The 24232-nt window shown below is 37.2% G+C and overlaps 1 non-coding gene across 1 annotated transcript; it reads left to right on the forward strand.

Annotated features, from left to right (window-relative positions):
- Positions 1-23806: 23806 nt before the first annotated feature.
- On the forward strand, positions 23807-23913 carry LOC124527350 (U6 spliceosomal RNA). Its single transcript, XR_006965814.1, has one exon. It is a non-coding gene; the product is annotated as a U6 spliceosomal RNA (small nuclear RNA).
- The last annotated feature ends 319 nt before the right edge of the window (positions 23914-24232 follow it).

Raw genomic sequence — 24232 nt, forward strand, 5'->3', positions numbered from 1 at the left:
ATTTATTATTCCACAGATTTGGAAACTAGAAGTCTGAAATCAAAGTACCTGAAGGGTGGACTCTTTCTGAGTGTTCTGAGGAAAGGATCTGCAGATTGTCTGTACAAGGTTATCTTCTACCTAAGTCTCTTGACATTCCCTTCATGTGCATCTGACTCTGGGCTTCAGGGTTAATTAGGGTTTATTTTGAGAGCATGTATGAGAAAGGCTGCATCTATTTGGCTATATAAAAAGGTAAGATTTCTTTCTGCCTTTGCAATCTTCAGCAGATTTTCTATTATGTATATCATATATTTGTTTAATGATTTATTCAATAAAAAACTGTTTTCTTTCTCTTGTCTTGTGAAGAAATTTTCTGGCTTTTTAATTTTATTTCCCCAGCAATACATATTCAACCTTCTAATTCTATGTTCCATGTCTCTTAACCTCTCTTTCCATATATATTTTTTCCTTCTTCTCTCTGTGCTATATTGTGGAAATTTTTTAAAATTTTCAGGTTTTATTTAGATATAATTAACATATACTATTGTGTAAATTTAAGGTATATAACATAATATTTCTTTATATTATTTTTTTTGTTTTTATTTAAATTCCAATTATCTAACACACTGTGTAATATTAGTTTCTTGTGTACAATACAGTGATTCCACACTTCCATACAACACCCAGGGCTCATCACAAGTGCTCTCCTTAATCCCTATCACCTATTTAACCCATTCCCCCCCAACCCCCCACCCACCTCTGCTCTGGTAACCATCAGTTTCTTCTCTATAGTTAAGAGGCTATTTCTTGGCTTATCTCTCTTTTTCTCCTTTGCTCGTTTGTTTTCTGTTTCTTTTTTTCTTTTTTAATTAATTAATTAATTTATTTATTTAGAGAGCATGCATGTGTATCATGAGCAGGGAAAGGCAGACAGAGAGAAGGAGAGAGAGAATCTCACTCAGGCTAAGTGCTGTCAGCACATAGAGTTGAATGAGCGACTCAGTCTCACAAATGGGGAGATCATGACCTAGGCCAAAATCAAGAGTTGGATGCTTAACAGACAGAGCCACCCAGGCACCCCTGACTTGATTTGTTTCTTAAATTCCACATATGAGTGAAATCATATGGTATTTGTCTTTCTCTGATTGATTTATTTCACTTAGCCTGATACTCTCTAGCTCCATTCATGTCATTACAAATAGTAAGATTTCATTCTTTTTTACGCCTGAGTTATATTCCTTTGTATATATACACCACCTCTTCTTTATCCATTCACCAGTTGATGGACACTTGGTTTACTTCCATAATTTGGCTATTATAGATAATCCTGATCTACTTTTGAAGTCAACCATTTACCTCTTTGGTTATGTTTAGTTTGCTCTAAACCTACTCTTTGAGGGGCATCTGGGTGGCTTAGTCAGTTAAGCATCCAACTCTTGATGTTGGCTCAGTCATGATCTCACAGTTTGTGAGTTCAGGCCCCCCACATCCAGGTTCTGTGCTGACGGTGCAGGGCTTGCTTGGGATTCTCAGTCTCTCTCTCTCTCTCTCTCTCTCTCTCTCTCACCCTCCACCCCCTTCCCCAACTTGTGCATCCATGCACTCTCTCTCTCTCTCTCAAAATAAATAAAATTTTTAAAAATTAACGAAAATAAAACTACTCCTAATTTTTTTTCATTAATACCTATATTTATGTTTGCAATGTACTTTTTTCAAGCTTTCTTTGTCATTAATTAATTTTCCTCACATATTTTCAAGCTGTTTTTTAATTTTTTAGAAAATAGCAAGAATTGTCTCTTCCTCTCTCATATTCTGTTTCCATTAGTTCCAGCAAAATTATTACGAGTCTGTTACTACAATTTTTATATACATTTTCAATTCAGGCCTCTTAATTTTGTTATTAGTTTAGAAATATTTTATGTTAAATTTTTCAGTTTCTTTCCAGAACAATATTTGTGAGATTTATTTCAGAATTCTTTGAGAATTAAGGCACATTTTCCCAGAGAGAATGTCTCTTATTTCCACCAAGACACCGGAACCCTACTGAACAGAGACATATTTTACTTGCAGCCTGTTTTCCTAACCTCTTGAATATTACAAATTTGGGCTGTGTATTACATATCTATTACCACAAAAGTTAGCAGCTTACAATTTACAAATAAATAAGATTACTTATTTATTTTGAAAGAGAGAGCAGGCATGTACATGAAAGCGGAAGAGGGCAGAGAGAGTGGGCGACAGAATCCCAACACAAGGCTCAGTCTAACAAACCGTGAGATCATGACCTGAACTGACACAAGAGTAGGATGCTTGACTGACTGAGCCAGCCAGGTACCCCATCAGCTCACAGTGTTTTTATTTATTTATTTTTTTAAAATTTTTTTTTTCCACGTTTATTTATTTTTGGGACAGAGAGAGACAGAGCATGAACGGGGGAGGGGCAGAGAGAGAGGGAGACACAGAATCGGAAACAGGCTCCAGGCTCTGAGCCATCAGCCCAGAGCCCGACGCGGGGCTCGAACTCACGGACCGTGAGATCGTGACCTGGCTGAAGTCGGACGCTTAACCGACGGCGCTACCCAGGCGCCCCTCTCACAGTGTTTTTAAAGGTTAATAATCTGGGAATGAGATGTTGTCTGGAGCCACAGAGATCTGAGGCTTGACTGGTGCTGGAGAATCTGCTTTTAAAAGAGTTCTCCATCACTTGGTTGTCGCATTTCTTTGTGACATATACTTCTCCACGGAGCTGATCTCAACATAGAATTTAAGTGTGAGCAATCTAAGAAAGAGAGAGGAAAGAGAAAAAATCCAGACTTTGAAATCACAGACATCACTTTCCCTTTATTTATTACAAGTCACTAAATCTAGCCTGTCATCAAGGGGAAGGAAATTAGGTCCTAACTCTTAAGAAGGGGAATATCAATTTATGGGCACATACACAATAGATTGTGAATTCATTTGAGGGCTGGTTAGCCATGTCACTTCTCAGGCATAGTTGTTTTCCTTGCTGTGCTCTGTCCTAAGGCAGGTTTTCTTACAGTTGTTTAAGAGAAGAGAGTTGTGGAGGTGGGCTTAATTCATATTCATATTTAAACTGATAGTGTGGCCCTTAGGGATCACTTATTAGAATTTCCCTTTAGTCAGATCCTTGGTTTTATTGTATTATACTCATATTTTGTTAAATTATTGAAACTACAGCTCACTTCCAACAGTTTGGAAAATGTTCTCAGGCGAAAGCAATGTTCCATTTCTATCTGAGTTTCTAACCTTCAGTTATATTTATCTAACATGCTCTATCTCACCAGCTCTTCTATGCTCCAAAAATGATTTTGTATTTTGAATAATCAAGCATTTTTTAAAGTTTTTATTTTTACATACTTATAGACACAAAGAAGCTGCTAAAATAATACAAAGAGACACATGGTTTCCAGCATAGGAAGTAAAAGACCTCTATAAATCCACATCTCCATAATAGCAATGAAAAAAAAATGGCAAAAATGCAAATGTCAACTTTCACAGAATTCTTGAAATTAACCAAAGTATGCAGCAATCTGAGACTTATTTGTTCAAGAAAATATTACTGACTGTTACTTAGTAAGAACAGCAGAGATTGTGGTGTTTTAGTTTAACCTACTCCCTCAGCTTTGTGGTTGCCTTGAAAATCAGCAGCCTTGCAGCCACTGGAGGAAGTAGACTATATTTGAAGGTCTTCATAAATTTCCATTTCTAGAGCATTGTCATTATTTGACCTTTCTCACAGTTCCCTAGGAAAACCTCATTCACATGTACACACTATGTTATATTGATACATGAGTATTTCATTTTGTCAGAGCAATTGCTAATGGTATTGCATTTTTAACTTTAGTTCCCACATGTTTGTTGCTACTATATAGAAATATAATTAATTTTCATGTGTTGCTCTTTTATTCTGGAAACTTGAGAACTCACTTATTTTTTCTTAGGTTTTTTTTTTTTTTAAATGACTCTAAGTTTTTTTTTTTTTTTTAATGTACACCATCATCTGCAAATAGGACAGTTTTATTCTTTTCTTTTCAATCTGTATGACTCTGTTTTCCTCTTCTTGACTTGTGGTGCTGGCTAAGGCTTATAGGTCAGTGGACAAAAACAGAATCTAGAAATGTACTTGCATATCCACAGTTGTTTAAAGTTACACAAATTTCCCAAAGCAATTTATGAGAAATGAAAATCTTATCCACCAGGGCTCTGGAACCCCAAACTTATTACCAACGTCAAGTCTGACCCCTACCTACCTTACCCAACCCAAAAATTATCTTGAGCTGAGATTAGAGACCTACACATAAAAACTAAAAATGCAAAGCATCTGTGAGAAGAATAAGGATAATATGTTGTCCATCTTACAGTAGCAAAAATTTACTTGAAAGGACACAGAAAGCAATAATCATAATGGAAACAAGTTGATAAGTTAGATTACATCATTTTTTAACCACATAAAAGAGTAGCAATAAGAAAATGAATATATCAGATCTGAGGGAAACTATTCATAATACATATGTCTATCAACTGACTTGAATATATAAGAATAAGAATAACTCATTAAAAAGAACACACAACCTACTTAAAATTGGCAAATTAAAAAAAAATTAATGTTGGGGTGCCTGGGTGGCGCAGTTGGTTAAGCGTCCGACTTCAGCCAGGTCACCATCTCGAGGTCCGTGAGTTCAAGCCCCGCGTCAGGCTCTGGGCTGATGGCTCAGAGCCTGGAGCCTGTTTCTGATTCTGTGTCTCCCTCTCTCTCTGCCCCTGCCCCGTTCATGCTCTGTTTCTCTCTGTCCCAAAAATAAATAAACGTTGAAAAAAATAAATAAATAAAAAAATAAAAATAAAAAAAATTAACGTTTACTTATTTTTGAGAGACTGATAGATCATGAGCTGGAGAGGGGTAGAAATAGAGGGAGACACAGAATCCAAAACAGGCTCTAGGCTCTGAGCTGTCATCACAGAGCCCAACACAGGGCTTGAACCCATGAACTGTGAGATTATGACCTAAGCCAAAGTTGGATGCTTAACCAACAGAGCCACCCAGCCGCCCCTAAAATTGGCAAATTTTAAACAAAAATCAAATTTTTAATTCAAAACAATAACAACAAAAGGTTTTGAAAGAATGGTTACAAAGAATATATACATGTGGATGATAATCTCATGAAAATGTGCTTATTAGTAGTCATTAGGACATTCAAAATTTAGATCACAGTTAAGACTATTTGATACCCACTAAAAATGCTAAATTTAAGAATACTGATTTTACCAAATGATGGTGATACTATATGAATAAGGACCAAAAGCTGGAACCCAAGTGAGCCCAAAGCTGGGAGACCACAGTTCACTAGAGAAAGGTTTCCAGTTTAGATTTGGGGGATAGTGCTGATGGTACAGATTCCCCTCAAGTGTTCCTGACCCCTATTTACATTAGATACATTTTATAAACAAAGTAAAAATTTTGTGGATAGCAAAAAAGATTTAAAATTGACTAAGAATCTAATCAATTAACTGTGATACTTAACCAACTTCTTAACTTGAAAATTCTCTTTCAGAATGTTACTTTCTGCTCCTCTTTTTTCCTCGCCCCATCTCTCTGTGCATGCTCACACAAAAACATCATAATCCTTAATATCATCTATAAAGCCAGGGAGCACTATGTTTGTTCTCTGGATTAAATATGACATGCAGAGTTTACTAATTTTTTTTTTTATTAAACCAGGATATATATTTCCCCAGGCCTACCTTTGGGGTGCCATAATACAAAATCATAGCTAAGCACATTGAAGCTGGGAAGGAAAAACGTTAAGGGACACAACATGGTTACAAACAATACTGGTTTTCCTACTAGTTGTATGATCAGGCAACAGTTTCCATCTCTGTTCTTTAATTTCCTCTTCTATTGCTGAAGTTTCAAATGAATCTGGTTTGGGGGTAAACAAGTCTGATTAAGTCTTAACTCACTGCTCCCTATGACCTGATGGAACTCTTAGGTAAAAGCTAGATATAAGCAGTGGAAGGAATGCCCTGAGGAACCTTCATCCCCTGACCTGAAAGATTTGAGTGCCAAGTCTTGTTTAACCTGTTTAAGCTCTACTAAAGAGAAGGGCTTATGAATAACCTGAGGTCCAGCCCTGCAGCCATCTTGACCACGGAGCACAGTTTAGGGTGGGAAACCCAGGAATATGGAGGCAGTAAAGGGAGAGGGTCAAGGTCAGGAGAGGTGGATACAAACTTGCTGGCTTGGGAGGAGGAACCGAGGGAGGACTAGAGGGTGTAAAAGGGGGCTTGGGCAGGGCCAGTGCCTTTTGGGTTCCTCCACACAGAGGAACTGAGATTCTCTTAGCAGGAGTTCCCCTTTGACAACTGCAAGGAGAGCCAGGTCAATCCAACAGGTTTTACAGAGATCCTCCATATCCAGTAAGGCAAAGAAAGACTGAACTTAGAGAATTTCATTCCACTTTCCCTGTTGTTTACAAAAGAGCTCTAGCTGAAGTATGATGTTGTAGTTAAAGCTCCCATGTAAAGGCCAACCCCTTCTGTCATCCAACTTAAACTGGGGCCACACAGTTTCAGAAGATGAACCTCTAGACCTTTAAGGTCTCAGGGTCGAAGAATGACCAATGCGCTAGGATGCAACCCAGGGGGGGACTTGGGAGGAATTATAGATGTTGGGTTAGCCCAACGTAAGAGACACAACAGGAGAGTTAGAGAGCTTGGTTTCCCCAACGTCTCAGCTCTTGGGGTCAAAAGGAGAGGCCTCCCTTTCCCTTTGAACTAGGAAGACTCTGGGTTAAGTCCCCTTCAGCTGGGTCCTTGGGATTCAGCCTTAATTGTGCCAATTATCTCAGGCAGTCCTGAGAGTGTCTGGGTGGGCTACTTCATCTTTCCCTCCTGTGTTTTTGTGCCCAAGTCTGGTGGCCTATAGTGATGCACCCAAGGCTGAGATGGAATCTCCGACAGGTGGCATCCAACTGTATGTAGTAAGTTGCTGGTAGCCTTTTGACAGAGGTATTGGATGCTAACTGGAGAGGCCAGAGATGCCAGCTAGGAAGCGAGAGAGACCAGGAAAGAGATCTGTTCTGGCATCTGCCCAACCACAGAAGGTCCTCCACTTTGACAGAAGTGCAAGTGTGTCTGTGGCAAAGACCTCCAATGTGGGAAGCCCTATGATACTGCATATGATGCACTACAAGACAGGCTAGAAGAAGGTCAGACCACTGGGGGTCAGAGGCTCGAGCGAAGGAAAGACTAAGACTGTAGTGAAGACGGTGGTGGCTGGTGCAGACAAGACAAGGAAATGCAGAGCAGGAGACTTGAGACTGCAAAGTGGTTGAGGAGGCTCAAACCATGGTCCTGTAGAGGAGGCAAAGAAGCACAGTCAGAGGCAAAACAATCCGAATCACAGCACTGAAAGAAAGAGGGCAGTACGGAAAGTTGTGTCTGGCATGCAACAAAGATTTCCATATCAGCGCCCAGAGTGAAAGCAGAAGACAGTTATTAAAGCAACAATACACTCTCTAGGGGAAGGCAGGTAGGTTCTCCCAGGAGGAGCAGGCCCCTGGGTTGTTTGGGGATTGGATATTACTGGGCCTCTCTGGGCTGGGAGGAGCTGTTACATACAGTGGGGTGGTCTCCAATAGAGGCTGCCTCCAATCATCTGGGGGACTCTTCCCACAGGTTGGGAAGGGGAGTTCTTGACCCTGCAAGGTTTGTACTAGAACAGTCAAGGCAGTCTTTCTCCATGGGGGGAAGTGGGGGTGGGGGGTGGGTACCCGCAATGCAAATGCATTATAATGAGTCTAGGGCTTACCCTGGGGCAGCTGTGGAAGAGAAGAGCGGCATGCTCAAAACCTGTGACTCTTGGTCTGTCAACCCCAGGGTCTGGGAAGTCACAGGTTCTAATGTGTAACTTATTTATCGTTATCCTTCCCTCAGGCTCATGTCTAACTAACTGCCTGCTTTGTCATTCCCCCCTCAGGGACTTGGGACTCTGAAATCTTTCAGGTCAAGGCCTGAAGTTCCCTTGGTATGGTGGGGTGGGGAGGTTCCTTCCCCTGCTCCTGTCTAGCTTCTACCTAATAGTAGTTCACTTTCGGCAGTCAGAATACTGTTCCTAATGCTAGTGTTTCTTCTGTGGCTCTCCTACTACGCTCTACTGAGAATGGATGGTTGCAGTAAACTGTAACTTCCAAAATATTTTCTTATCACAGTGTTCACTTTGCCAGATATTAAATAAACCTTTGTAGGACTATGGTAGATTTGGAAGAAAAATATAGACTGAAGCTGATGTTTAACCAAGAACTATTAATCAATAATCATCATTCAGTATTTTCTGAACTAAAGTTTTTAAAGTATTCTTCCATTTGTTAAAGATAGTAAAAAAAAAAATGCTGCCTGAAAGTGAATTTTTATTGTTATTTTTGGCTTGTTTCTCCCATATGATTCATTACCACTGATGTTTTCAATTCAAGAGAATTTTATCAAAGTTTGATTTGACAAGGCTTCCCCCCACCCCCACCAAATTTGTTTGTCTGAAACCAGTTATTTAGGAAAGTACTAACACTTTCCTCCTAATTAGAATGCTGCACGCATGGGGTGTGCTTTATGCAAATTGATGTCTGTTACTCACAGGGACATGCTGATGATATATTACATCCATAGTATCATGGCATTATTTCAAATATGTCAAATATATTACAACTCTGTGATATGTGTGTAATTATATTCTAGGTGTTATGGAAAATGTCCATAAGATTTACATATATTCTGACATATTTGGTCTAACATACCTTTAAATAAATATTTTACTGATTTGGGAAGGGTCATGTTACAAGTGCCTACTTAATTATCAAACTAATTGGGGTAGCACAATCAGTACTACTTACAACTTAAGAGCATATGAATAAGGAAAGCTCTTTTCATTTAATAGGGGGATTTATGGTTTTAAAAATTGTGTAATCACGGTTAATCCATAACATATCTACTTAAATGTATAAGTCATGCAGCATCACCTAGAGCCCCTCTCCTGAAGGAACAAATTTAGATCAACTGTCACATACTTAATTATAAGTTCAGAGGTAATTCACTCAATTTTTACCACATACAGTTTAAAGATTTTAGCAATTTCGTACGAAGAAAGCCACATCCTATGGAACAGTGCCCAGTGTCTAGGTTAATCGCAACAGCGGCCTCTTCTGAGTGAGAAAGATTACAGAGTGATCTGGTTATAATACAGAACATTAGTGTTTTGATTCAGATGAAATGCGAGTCCAATTATACCTCTCAAAATTCAATAGTCATAAAAAAACTGATGATGGTGTGTAAGATGATGAGAAATAAAATTAACAAAATATATTACCATGTTCAGGTTTAAATACTGTTTAAGAAATAAATACTTAGGGTTTATTATCAAGGAAGTACCTTGGTAATACAAGAAAAGTGAGTGTTTAGGTATAAATCAAGCATTGAAGTAACTAGCACTATGGAACTCCCCTGGTTGGTACATATTTCAGCCAGGCTTCAGAACTGACCAGGAACCTGAATGAGTCAAAAGAGAACATGAAGGAAAAGGTGTTTGGTAATTTGTATATTTATAGATAGCTAAGCACACCAGTTGAAGGACATCTGGAGATCTGAAGCCTTGTTACTTCTGCTGACAAGTTACTTCTCCCACTGACTCTGTCATTTCTGGGTTGTTTAGCTCTATATCCTCAACACCTTATCTATTCTACAAATTAGTTGGTAGGTTGCTTGGGGGAAACCCCAGGATAGGAAAGTCTCACTCTTCTGACAAGCTGTATGAATCTGCCTGAGATAAGACCAATCCAAGCATCCTATTGCAGAAAGTGACATCCTTGCTTTTATTATCATGGAAATTGGGTATGTCAGTCAACAATATGAGTCAATAAACATGGCTTCTTGTAGATGGATGTTAATCTTTTCTCATGGTATCACTATCTCACTGTGTTATATTTAAAACACTAGTGACAATTTCAAATTCTAATACATCAACTTAAAATTGTAGCGCCTCATTTGAAAACTGTGGGTCTTGTCTTTACTTGCATTTCAAAGAAAGCTTCAGTTTCCTGTTGTGTCAATTTGCTGCTAAATAAATGTTTTCCCTTTTTCTTCCTAACTTCAGAACTGTAGGAATATCACCCTACAAGGTGTAAAAATCCCTTATTTTATTACACAAATATTTAAGATATATTAAAACAATACACTGTAGACATGTAATTTAGGAATAATCCTGTATTTACTCCATACCACTCTTAGAGTTACTCAGTGTGCCAGGAGATTAAGTATTTCTATGTGGGGGTAGAGAGAAACAATCAGTAAGGTCTGTTTTGAATTGGTATTGATCTAATTCAGAATTCGCAGCCCTTCAGCCTTGTTTTAGGCTGACATTTATCTCTCTGAGCTCTATTAGGAAAGGATTTTGTTAATCAAATTAATAGTATATATAAAGAGAAATACTATTTCAAACTATTTAATATAATAAGTGTTTTAGAGCTCTTAAAGCACTTTTGAAGCTCACATTTGCTGTCAAATAATTGAAATGCTAATCTTAAATAGTTCTTATCTAAGCAGTAAAACAATTCCCCCAAGGGACTCTACAAAGTAAGAATTCTTCCCAAGACGTACAGTATGAACTTGGTAGTATTAAATTAAAACTGCATTTAAAAAAAAAATCTTATAATTCAGGTTTCTACCAATTCAGAAATGAATTATCTTCAATTTTTAAATTAAGTCTTTATTATATTGTCAAAATTAAACTATTATGTGTACACACAGTTTTTTTTTTTTCTAATTTCTAGGTTGATTTGACTAGATTGATTTGATCTTGGTGTTTTATAGTATTATAGCATAGGACATGATATTTATGACATTCAGCTACATTTTTTATTTTTTAGAGGTAGAGCACACATGTGTGTGAGCAGGGGAGGAGGGCAGAGGGAGAGAGAGAGAGAGAGAGAGAGAATCTTAAGCAAGCCCCATGCTCATTGTGGAGCCCAACATGGGGTTCAATCCCACAAGCCCAGGATCATGACCTGAGCCAAAAGCAAGAGTCAGACACTCAACCCACAGAGCCACCCAGGAGCCCCTACATTTTTTAAAAATAGAATAATCTTGTCAAAGATATCTTAGTCTTGGAAGTAATAGAATAATAGTATTCTCTTCATTTTCCCAATTGAGGATTAACTAAAACCTGTAACTATTAATTAAAAGGCAATACTAACACAGTAATAGCAACATGTCATATCCAATAGAATTCATATCATGAAAAATCATTTAAAAGTAAATTATAATATGACATTATTTTGAACAGTTTCCAATTAACTTGAGTGGCATGATTTTTATGTGTTATGAATATATATTAAAATAAACGGGAAGTTAAATATGTGATCATAGAAACACATTTGATTGAATTATGAGTGTGGGAAGATGAGGTGGAAAGTGAAGAAAGCATTTTAGATTCTAGTGGATAGTATGACAGGTCCCTTTCTAAAAAGTTATTAGAACAACAATGGCTTGGGGCGCCTGGGTGGCTCAGTCGGTTGAGCGGCCGACTTCAGCTCAGGTCATGATCTCGCGGCCCATGAGTTCGAGCCCCGCGTCGGGCTTTGTGCTGACAGCTCAGAGCCTGGAGCCTGTTTCAGATTCTGTGTCTCCCTCTCTCTGACCCTCCCCCGTTCATGCTCTGTCTCTCTCTGTCTCAAAAATAAATAAACGTTAAAAAAAAATTAAAAAAAAAAAGAACAACAAGGGCTCTATCAATCATAATCAGTGTTTGATATTATAGCTAGCATAGCGTCTCCCTCAAGAACTGATAAAAAAATAAGACCATTTTACTAATAAATCCTTTGTTGCAATATATTTTTTCATGCTTATAGTTTGAAATTTATAGACTATACATACATAATTGTACTGTGGATTCTCACAAATACATTACACATTCTTCTGGGAAAAGGAGTGACTAGATGGTGTTACATATTTTCCTATAGTAGCAAAACGCCTATTTTGATTTTCTACTGCTTTTTATGCCATTAAATATTGTTTCCAAACCCCACCCTTGTTAAAAGAGTATTAAATAAATAAGCTGTTCAGGCCTAGTTATTCTTTTGTATCTTAAACACATAATATTACATAAAAACATAATATAGCACAATATAACATATTTAGGTGTGTGTTTACATACTTTAATATAAGGGGAATGGGGAATCAATGTTACAAAAATCTTGTGACTTGATTAGGTCTACATGCTAACTGATGGCAGAGCTAGGACTCAATTCAAATTCTTCTGACTTCTAACTTGGTGCCTTTTCAGGGGCCTCACAGTTTCAAAACAAAACTAGACTTCTGTTAGAACTGTAAGACAGGAATTGAGCTAACACATTGAAATGGGGAGGGGGAAAGCAATGGGAAAACAGGATGAAGTTCGTCTTACCAGAGGGGTTAATACAAATTTCTTATAAATACATGCCCTATAGGTAAGATGTGAGGTAAGTCTGCAAGGAAGCAAGGTCTTAGGCAAAGTCCTTGGGAAACAATATTCCAATTAAAGGTGCCAAGAATTCATAAAGAGCAAAATTAAAACCACCAAATGAATAAATAACTATTGAGCAAGAGTTTATTGTGGATATAAGAACAGTTCACAAATTGGGAGCTTTCAAATTTAAAACTGGTATAACTAGTGTAAAGCTCAAAGTACATGACGTTACAGAATGGCTTATAAAGTGAAAATGACGGAATGGTTTGACCTGTACAATGATTGATTATTACAACAGAAGTTTCCAGATGACAGAAGAGTGGTTAAAAGTGATTACCTTATACCATTTTTAGAAAAATGACTTAAGTTTCTTTTATGATTAACAAAGGGGTTTATAAGAAATAACCTAAGTTAAGTTTTGCTTAGGTGCATGAAATAAGCTAGATTTAGTTTTGCTTGAGTTATTTAAATGGTTTTGTCTGCTCAGAGAATTTTTAAGTCTGGCCTTTATTTCATATTTAATTTTAACAAAGGAATCAATGTATAAAAAAATGAATAGAAAAATCTGAAAATGTAACTTAAGTTGGAGATAGAATTTGAATAATAAGACCATAGCATTTGGAAGCTTGAAGACAAAAGGCTGAGCTTGTAAATATATGAAAAAGATTAGAGGAATTAATTTCAGTTCCATTTATGTTAAAAACAACCTACTATGAGCCAGGTAGCCAGGCACCCTCCTGGACTTAGAGAGGCCAGAGAAGAACATGCATAGTCCTTTTTGTGAAAATAACTGACAAATTTGTTGATGATTTTAATATACTATGGTTAGAAATATGATGGAGTCAAGATGATATAACAGTCTAGAGGAGTGGAACACAACACAATTTGGGAATTTTAAAACAGGCTTCCAGAAGATGTTACCTCTGAATGTTTTGTGAATTCAGATTATCAAGATAAAAGAAGCAACAAATGTTAAATTTAAAGATATTAAACACCAAAGATGCTGGAGGGGTCCCTTGAGGCCTCCCATGATACATCTTCCATCTCTTGCCCCAAAGATGTGATTAGGACAACAGAACTTCTTTAAATCTCCTTTCCAGTCAGCAATCCTGTGCCTTAAGTTGTGTGCTCTGAACATTCCTTCTCAATGGTTCCATATCCATGACTATGAACTCTCTCTTCCTACCTCCTATTTGCTCCATTTCTCTTTCCCCCAGTGTAATATCCTCCTGAGGCTCTGTCCTCTCTCCACTTTTTGGCGATGGTCTGATCTAAGTTAACACTGATGCAATGACTGAAGAGTAAGTGATTCATCTTGGTGATTTTGAAAGAATTTTAAACACAAAAATCTTTACAATTCACAAGAAAAGAAAAAGTATTATTGTGACCTTTTTATCAAAGAAGAAACAGAACTTCAGGGAGATAAGATGCCCATGTACATGCAGCTGATAAGTGAATGTGACATAGCAGGAGAGTAGAGTAATCTGGACACCATGCCTTGGTTTCTGAATTCTAAAGCCCTTCAAGGATGGAGTAATCTGGACCATATAAGGAAGACCCTTCTGCCATCACTACAGGCTCAACAGATGCAGTCAAGCTGTTGATGTGAAGTCTTCATCTTCAAATGCAAGCATAGTTGTCTGACATATAAGGTGTCTCACTTCTGGGAGTTTGCTTTTTTTCATTCATTTACAACAGAGAGGTATCCCAAGTGCCAAAATTAGTAAGAAAATCTCATTTAAAATGGAGTAAGCAGGCCAGCAGGGGGAGCTCTTATGTCATATCACTGGTTGTCAATTGCAGACCCAACAGGAAGAAAAGTCCCGGGCAAGTCTATACTACTTTAGTTACTTCTTTACTATCCCAACAGTAGGAAGAAGAGTTCTCCTCCCCTGGCAACAGTCTAGCCAATGAGAGATTGTCACAACTCAGCCAATGAAAAGCAACTATACTTCAAACCCCAAGTTTATTTCCAACGATTTTTTGTTTATAAAAGTCTTTCCAATTCCTCCCATCTCTCCTCTACAAAAGAGCTTTCCCCTCTTTTGTTCTCCATACTCGCTTGTGGTTTTCCTGCTTGTGCAGGATTGCAATTCTCTGCTATTATTGATAAACCCATTTTTGCTGGTGAAATAACTGACAGTTTTATTTGTAAGATTAACACAAGGAAAAGGAGAAGACTCAGCAAATAAGTATATATTTGGAGTATTTATAGCAGAAATGGCATAAGTTTGGAATGAGAATAACCTTGACCACAGTTTTTGACCTAAATGAGCACCATGCTAAATGGAGCGACTCAAATCAAAAGTGGGAAGGAAAATCGAGTTAAATGACCTCTGCTGTATTCCCTGGAATTACATGAAAGATTGTCAGAAAGAAGAAATGGAACAGGTGAGAACTAGGGCCAGTCATAAGGGAAGCGGTGATGGTGGTATTTAAGGCCTAGGAAAGAAGCAGCACACAGGGAGAAGAGCACGTATACCTATGTTCAGTGACAAATCAGGCCCCCAGGTCAGCAGGCTGGGGGGCAGCAAGCCTACTTCCTTCTGCAGTCAGTAATACCATGACCCAACCCCTTCCCATCTGAAGTTGTAGGTCCCTGCCTTAGGTCATTTTGTATGTCATATGACCTACATCAGGGGTAGGAGTCAGTCTGTGTTACAATTGTAGCAGCTTGAGGATTCCAGGGTCTGTCAGTTACTAGATTCTTACCGGCTGGAAACAAAACCTGAATTCTTAAATGTGTAGTAGAGATGAGGGAAGACTTCACTTTTGATATATGAGAACTACTAGCCTGCAATGTCACCATGTTACCATTTATTCCGGTTGAAAGTTGGAACCAATTTGACATGCACTTCTTAGTAGAAATCACAGGTTACCTTTGGGAAACAATTTGTTGTCTTAGTGTATCAATCTACCCTTTATTCATTATGCTCCCACTACAAGGAGCTTTTTTAGTGAATTGAGCCAAGTGAATTCCTTCTTACAAAACCATCATTCCTATTTCTATACTGGTGTTCTCTCTTCCTGCTTGTTTAGATGGCAAGCTTTTTCTCACTTATCAAAGGTTATATGAGCAATGCTTCTAGTGAATTCTTCCCTAGTTGCCAATGCCTCAACTCCCTTATGATACTCTCACTTTATGAATAACTATATTATTAATATATTATTTTAATGGAGTCTTTAAAATACCAAGTGTTTTATTTTTGCACTTATATACATATTTTAATATAAATATCTATATTTGACTTCATTTGTATTTCACCACCCAAGTAATAAGTATTTCATTTACCAAGATCCAAATGTCTTGGAATTGGTAAGTCCTCAATGAATATTTTTTTTAAAATTTAAATAGTGATTCCTATTCATAATGAAACTTGATTCTTATTCTTTTAAATAACTAAGAGAGAATATACAGAGTATGCTAAAAACAATGCAGGTGTTCAGTTCATCCCCCTTATGTTTCTTATGTATTATACTGTTACAGAAATATATATATTCTTGTTAATTAATAAGTAAGATGATGAAATAAATTCAAACATGGTCATATATCAGTAGAATCTGATTCAAAATTTGACTTTGTGATGGGAAAATTTACGTTTTCTTCTCCTTCTCCTTCTCCTTCTCCTTCTCCTTCTCCTTCCTCTTCTTTGAAAGAGAGAGAGAGAATGTATGTGTGCATGTGCTCAGGGGAAGAAAAGAGGGAGAGGGAAGGAGAGAATCTTAAGCAGGCTCCATGACCAGCACAGAGCCCAATCCAGGGCTCGATCCCACAACCATGAGATCATGACCTGAGCTAAAATCAGGAGTCAGTCACTCAAACAACGGAGTCACCCAGGCACCCCCAAGTTTACTTACCTTCCATGAGCCCTTTTTATTCTAAATATAAATTATTGTTAGTTCTTCGGATTAAGTTGATATGGTATACAAAATGTACATGACAAAAAGTAGGACAAAGTAATAACCATGCAGTAAGTGATATGCATTAATAGTGTTTTACCCTGTATGTTATTTTACATGTAATTTTTTCCCCCTAACTGTAAATAAGGAAACATAATGTCTCTTCCTTCCTGGGTCCTTTACAACCAACAGGGATGGCTATATAGTCAGTTAATTTATACTATTTAGAAAATGTAAAGTCAATACTAATATAAACAGATACAATGCTAGGAATTATGGGAGAATTCCCCATGACAACAACTAAAGAGCAGTTTTGAAGAACACAGGAGTTGTTTTTTTTTTTTCTTTTCCATCTTTAGTACATGTTTGTTTGTCCTTGGTTAAACAGTATCCAGTTTCATAATGATCATTCTCTAAATATTAATAAGTATTTTGATTAAACCATTGAACAGTGAAACCAAAAAATGAGTTTTTGTATGACAATCTGAGCAGAATGTTTGGCAAGGTAAGTAAAGGATTTGATTTAAAAATAAGCTTCATTTCATAATAAATTTTAATTCTCTATGGGATTATATTGTACAGTGCCTTTATGTGATTATTATTATGATAGATATATAGCAGTTTCTTTTTGAGCAACTTTTGGTAGGACATCTGGGACTAAGGTAGAAAATCCAGCAGGGAGAGTATATAGATCTTGATTCTGAGTCATTTAGGAGATAAAAGTAAGACAGACAGCATATCCCATCTCCCAACCTTCTACATACGGACAATTAAATTAATTTCTTAACTGCAAGATCTTCACAGTAATTATAGTATAAGAAATAATGCAGCCAACCGATCTCTCTTTCTTATCCTCAAAAGACCTTCTTTCTTGGCCGTGGCATCTTCGTTTTCCACAGATGTGGATGACAACAGTCGTGAGGGTAATGATTTAACCCAGTTTATGACTTGTTTGCTGCTGGGCTTCAGATTTCAGTTAGCATTTTCAAGGAAGGAATCAAGTGTGGCAAAGTGTCCAAGCTAATACGGTGTTTGCACTAATTATGTTAGTATTATGACTATCAGTAAGCTTCAATAATTAAAGATAAATGAGGAAGAGACACCTTCTCTCCTACGCTATCACTATCAGGTAACGTATTAAAGGAAAGCAAATACAAGACTGATTTTTTTAAATGAATTTAACTGTTTATTAAAAAGCAGTTGAGTTGCACACATGGGATCATGCTCATGCATGCACACACACACACACACACACACACACATTCACCAGAGCCTTACAATCTCATCCAGAAGCTCCTTTTAGTCACATACTCTATCCTTATAGACACGGTTGAACATTTAACCAAAAATAATTGGTTTTTTTTGTTCGTTTAAGGCAAAAGGATGACTTTGATGGTGAAATTCAGTGAAACTATTGGAATCAGATGATAGTCTCTGAATGTGAGATGGCCCTGGAGAGAAGACATATCTTAGCTCAAGAATAATTCTCATGGATGGACTCAGTTGTATGCCTTCAGTAGCCAATAATCCCAGTAGCTGGGACATGAGTGCCTCAGTCCTGGAGGGTAATTTAGGTGGAACATGACAATGTTCACTACAACCTACATTTTGTACCTCCTGAATCCACTTATATAGTATAATAAATTCAATACGTTTGAGAAGGCATCTTCAGGCATTTTGGTCAGTCTCTTTTTCTGGAAAAACTTAAAACTAAAGTCAGTGGGGAAAACTACTGTCCTGTTTGCTGTAACTGGTTTTACAATAATTATTTTCTTTTTCCTCTAGTATCAAGTCCAAATTCCCCTGGATCTAATCTAGATAAGCAGAGGCATCTAAGTGGCTTATCTGGCGGAGTAGCTGGACACTCATTTTTGTGGTGCTTGATCACCAACCGCTTCTCATGCTGTGACTGTTGTACTAAGCAATTTCAATTAAAATTGATTAAGGGAGTTGGGGCACCTGGGTGGCTCAGTCAGGCGTCCGACTTTGGCTCAGGTCATGATCTCGTGGTTTGTGGGATTGAGCCCTCGTCTGGCTCTGCTGACTGCTCAGAGCCCGGAACCTGCTTCAGATTCTGTGTCTCCCTCTCTCTCTGCCCCTCCCCTACTCACGCTCTGTCTCTTTCTTAAAATTACACATTAAAAAAAATCTAAAAATTTGTTAAGGGAGTACCAGGAGATGACTCCGGAGCTCACCTGGATGAACGATGTCCTGGCAGAAGTTTAACAACTAACTCTCTGGAAAGAAAGAAAATGAAAGCCCTGCTTTACAGCATTTTCCGATTGCTGTAGTGAAATATTCCAACCACAGCTGGTTTCAAGCTAGCAATATTGTGTAACTAAACAGGAATTGGGAAGAGAGGTGTAGAGCAGGTTCTGATGAACAGGTTGTAGAGCCTCCACTGGCACACCACTGCCTTGATGCCAAGGATATTCCTCCCTGCCCTGCTGGGTGGCAGCAGCTGCACTTCCTCCTGATGATCAGTCAATCATCTGCCAGGGTGATGTCTCCTTTCCTTGCCTGCTGGTCCTTTGGCACAGAGTCCGATTAATTGGGTGGCAGCCATCGTGTAAAGTTTAATTCTTGTTCTGTCCACCGATGGAGAGATTTCCCTCTTGGAAACAGAATCTTTAAATCTTCTCAGTTCAGAATGCAAGGACAAGAGGCACCACCACCATCCCCTCCCCCCAGCCGACAGTGCATCACAAGGAATAATGGCAAGCAGGACCTCTTCCACTTTAATCCCTCAGTTACCAGACCTTGTATTCTACCTTTTGAGGACACAGCACCATAAAGTTGCCATTGGTGATGGCAACAGATCCTCTCCAAGAATCATCTCCAAGCTGGCACCACAGCAGTGACTTCAAAGGCTCTTTTATTGCTCTCTCAGACTGTCAGCTTCTTAAAGATATGGGCTGTGGTAAAAGTAGATCCCATACTCATGTATGTACAATGTTTCCTTGCTCTATAGTTGTGCTATGCAACATGCCCTGTCAGTAGATGAAGTACTCCGTAAGATCTTAGATGATTGTATTGTCAGAAATGGGGGAAGGAAAGTCAAATCCATACCTAGAATGCATTAATATCAGTCAAAATGAATCACTGCCCCTTCAGTGTAGAAAGGATCCAATACAATTAACTCATTACCAAATGGCATTTGAGCTCTTTGAGAATCTGAGTGTGCGGTTTGCTGTTAGTCTCTTGTTGGCCCGTGTGACGTTACATAGCAGTTCAATTAGAGAAGACTTGGTGACCAGTCCATTAGGGCTATGCATATCCTCCAGTTTTGTCCCCAAAATTGCATTCATGAACCCATGTACCAGCCTGGAGTGGTCAATGACAGATGGTTGATGTAAAGTAGTTGAATCATTCTGTCTACTTGGCTGTTCTGTGGCTCTTGTATGATAGATGCTCTCCAGTGGTGAAAAAAAGATTTTGCACTTTGTTGAAAGAACAACTAAGTTTAGATATATTCCTGCATTAAAAAACCAACAATCAAGCTCTTTTTCAAACTTCAGAGGCCCAAAGTACTAACAACTGGAAGCATCTCTCCAAATTAAGTGTGTGAAATAAACCTCTATTACAAATTAAGGATATTTCTGCTAGAAAATATTAAAATTATTTTCATAATTTTGTTTCTGAAATCAGTTGATTCCAAGTAAAGTTACATTCACATATTCATTAACTTTATGGTCACCCCTTTGTATATTCAGAAATTGTCTCAAAGTAGGAACAACAAAATTAAAATTGGTTTTCAAATGTACTAATGTGCTTAAAAATGGAAGTAATGCTTATGTGATGTTATTTTTTGTAGTCTTTTTATATTTTACATTATTTTGGTTGTTAAACTACAAGTTTGTGTGTTCTGGAGAATATGATTTATTTTTCAAGTCTCAGTTTTTTGTTTTTAATTATTGTTTGTTTTAGAAGGACATCAGTAGCCAGCTCAGATGCCCTCTGCCCTGTGTGACTCATGAGCAAATCCTCCTGTTTGCAGTGATCATGACCTTCTCTCCAATTTATTCTTTTCCTCTCATTAATTATTCACACTTTATTTTGTTAACAACAAAAGGTTTTCTACCTTTTAACTTTTCAGGATTTTGTTTTCCATGGAATGTTAAATATATTGTAATGGAAGCTTGACTTGGCAAATTTACATAAATCTGAATTTTTCTTTACAAAAATACTCTTGCAAATTCCAAAAAAGTGAACTCTAATATATTGGAGAATAATTAATTGTAGTATTCTACTGTTTTCTGAAGTCAGTCACTCCTTATTTACTACTCTTGAGGTTTCTCTATTGGTGAGAATAAATGTACTCAAAAGTGGGAAGATTTGCTGCAAACATTGAGTGGGTTTGAGCCCAATTTTTTCTTCCTTTGACTTATCATCTGTTGGTGCCTTTATGATGTAGGTTTCTTGATAGAATTCCTCTGGATGACCTATAGCATATGTGAAGATTTTCACATATATTATAAAACTCCCCATAAAACTGTCTCCAACACTATAAACTACATATTACTCATGTTCTGAAAATGCAAAGATGAATAGGACTATTATATAGGAAGAGTTTACTTTGGGGATCAATAGCAATGACAAAAATATAAAATGCACAACCAGTGTACTTCAAATAGCAGTTTGTATGGTTAATCAGCAACATCAAAATAGACAAATTAAATCATTGGGAATTATGACTCTATTATGTCTTGGCCATGGTCAGATGCCATGATATATATGAATATATATATTCACAATTCATATATAAATATATATTCACAAACACATATATATGTGTTATACACACGCACACACGCACATACATATAATCCAAATCCCCTGTAGAGTTGTATGGTGTTTTTGATGACTGGAATAAGGAAAAATTTATCCTTTTGAAGACCACACTTGTTTGGCTATAATTAGAACTTATGTTCTTTCATGGAAGAAAGTTTTTGTCTTCCAATTGTTTGGGTACTAAAAGATAAAAAGGTTAAAAATAGTGTAGACTAGTAATGGAAAAAAAGAATAGTGTTTTAATCTAGCAAGATTCATCCTGTGGATGATTAATAAAAGGCATGTATGTCCTTAACTATTACTCCGTACCCATGCCACGAGAAACTGGTAGCATTAAAATCTTGCACTGACAACAGAAGAATCTATTGGTTATAGCTAGTACAAGAACTAGAGCTTTTCATATACATTGATGTAGAGCTTTGCAGTTATAAAACAAAATTTAACCAGGTGCAACATGCTACAAACTCTTCCAAAGGACAAAAGAAGAGTATGTGGGTGGATAGAAATATCATCTTTTATGCAAATCATATTACATCCATTAGACTATTTTAAATTGTAGGTAATTCTTTTAATTATTATATTTCAATTTATTTTATTTTTTTGTTTATTTTTGAGACAGAGAGAGAGAGAGAGAGAGCGAGCACTAACGGGGTAGGGACACAGAGAGGGAGACACAGAAATCGGAAGCAGGCTCCTGGCTCCGCACTGTCAACAGAGCCCAACACGGCTCAAACTCACGAACCGCGAGATCATCACCTCAGTCGAAATCGGACACTTAAACGACTGAGCCACCTAGGCACCCGTATTTCAATTAATTTTCACATACAGAATTTTTTTTTTTTGGAAGAGCATTGTTTTGCCATTTATTCATATATTTCTTCTCTACTCAAAATAAACTCAAAATATAATTATTTGGTATCTTTCATATATGCAAAACCATGAATTGTATTCTGAGAGGGCTACAAAAGTGAAAAAAAACTCAGTTCTATTACTTGTAATGCTTATATGAGAGTGGAAATTAAACAGACTGAATTGATAGTAATACAAACCCAAACGTGATATACATTGTGAATGAAAAACCAGAGGAAGTTGAAAAGGGAGAATTACTCAAGAAGGAGGTAAAAAATGAAACCATAAGTGAAGAAAAGGGGATTTAATCTCGTCACTAAATAATGGAATTATTTTGTCCACTGTAAAGATGTTCTAAGACAAGAACACGTGAGTAAATACATGAAAATGGGAAAATGTGTTAATACCCCTACTCCTAGCAGCAGCTATGAGCGCCTGCTGTTCTAGAATCAGCAAGTTTCTCATAATTTGTCTGGAGTATGAGTAACGGGCAAATTAAGAAAAAAAGGTAAATCATGGTTGAACTCTGGAAACAAGAGGGGGAGATCAGTTAATACTATATTAAGGATTTATCTTTACTTAGTAAGCCTTGCACAGTTACTGAAATATTTTGAAGACCAAAAAAACCGTTCCATTACATGCCACAAATATGTATTGAAAAATCAGCATGTTGTATATTCTACTGTTCTTTTTTTCCCTGAAGATGTATAGGGTCTAAAAGTAACCTTCTCCATAAGAAAATCTTACAATCGTAGTAATGCTAATAGATGTCACAGACAACCATAATATATGACGCAAGATAAGAAGTCTTAAGAGAAGCACAAAGATACTCAAGTGGAAGAATCAGAAAAAGCTGTTTGAAGGATATATCTTTGAGATACATGCTTGTGGATTTTAAAAGTTGGGAGGTAGAGACGGGTGGTACATTTCAGGTCTGGGTAAAAAAAATCTGTAAAAACTAGCAGGGGGATAACTTTTTGGTATGACCTTAGGTGACAGTTAATGGCTCTATAGTTAGCCCGGAGGTTCCGTGCAGAGTAGGAGAAGGCAGCAAATTTGTAAATAGAGGTGTAGCCATATTGTAGATTTCTTTGGAGGGGATTTGGATTTAACTCTATTACTGTGAAACGAGAAGTTACTGATAGTTGGGCAATGACAAAACAATCTGTAATCATAAAAGTCTAATGAGCAACCAAAGAGTAAATTAGAGTTTAAAAAAATTCTCTTTGAAAATGATAAAGCTGATAATGATAATGATAATGAAAAGATAATGATAATGATAATGAAAATGATAAAACATTTGGTTAATCCAAAATGTAATTAACCAATAGAAAATAGTAATACCACTACTACTAGCAGAAGCTATGAACATCTGCTGAATTTTTTTATAGAATTTATTTTATAAAAATAATGAAAAGAGAACCTGCTAGTACAAAGATTCATCAGGATGTTATTATACAGTGCCTTGGCAGGGGGTGGGGAAGGACAGTTTACACTGAAAATAAAATAATCCAAAATTGTAAAAAAGTAGTGCAAAGGACAAAATAAACTCTTGTAATGGACTGACAGATTAAAAAAAAATGGATGCAGTAATAAGGAGAATTACTACTATTGAGAATTAAATCAGTGATGGTAAGCAAAATCCTCCCAGAGTGTGGCAAAAAGGGAGACTAAAGATGAAAGTTAAGAGAACATGTGACCTCTACCTAAGGGAAGTGATGCAGCTCAACCAGTTTGAGGAGTAAACAATTGAAAAAAAGAAAGAAAACAACAGTGCTTGCTTCAGCAGCACATATACTAAAATTGGAAGAATACAGAGGACATTAGCATGGCCCCTGCACAAGGATAACATGCACATTCATGAAGTGTTCCATAGTTTTCTAGAAATAGAATTGCCATATGACTCAGTAATTCCACTCCTAGGTATTTACCCAAAGAAAATAAAAATACCAATGCGAGAAGATATAGCACTTCTCCGTTTATTGCAGCATTTACAATAGCCAAGATTTGGAAACAGCCTAAGTGTCCATCCACAGATGAATGGATAAAGAAGATGTGAAGGGCGCCTGGGTGGCTCAGTTGGTTAAGCATCCAGCTCTTGATTTCAGCTCAGGTCATGATCTCATGGCTGTAGGATGAAGCCCGAGTCTGAGCGTGGAGTCCATGCTGAGCGTGGAATCTGCTTGGGATTCTCTCTCT

The sequence above is a fragment of the Lynx rufus genome, unplaced genomic scaffold (assembly GCF_022079265.1).
Source record: "Lynx rufus isolate CCGP_SWC_20201006 ecotype Redwood Valley unplaced genomic scaffold, mLynRuf1.p SCAF_5, whole genome shotgun sequence".
Classification (NCBI taxonomy): Eukaryota; Metazoa; Chordata; class Mammalia; order Carnivora; family Felidae; genus Lynx; species Lynx rufus.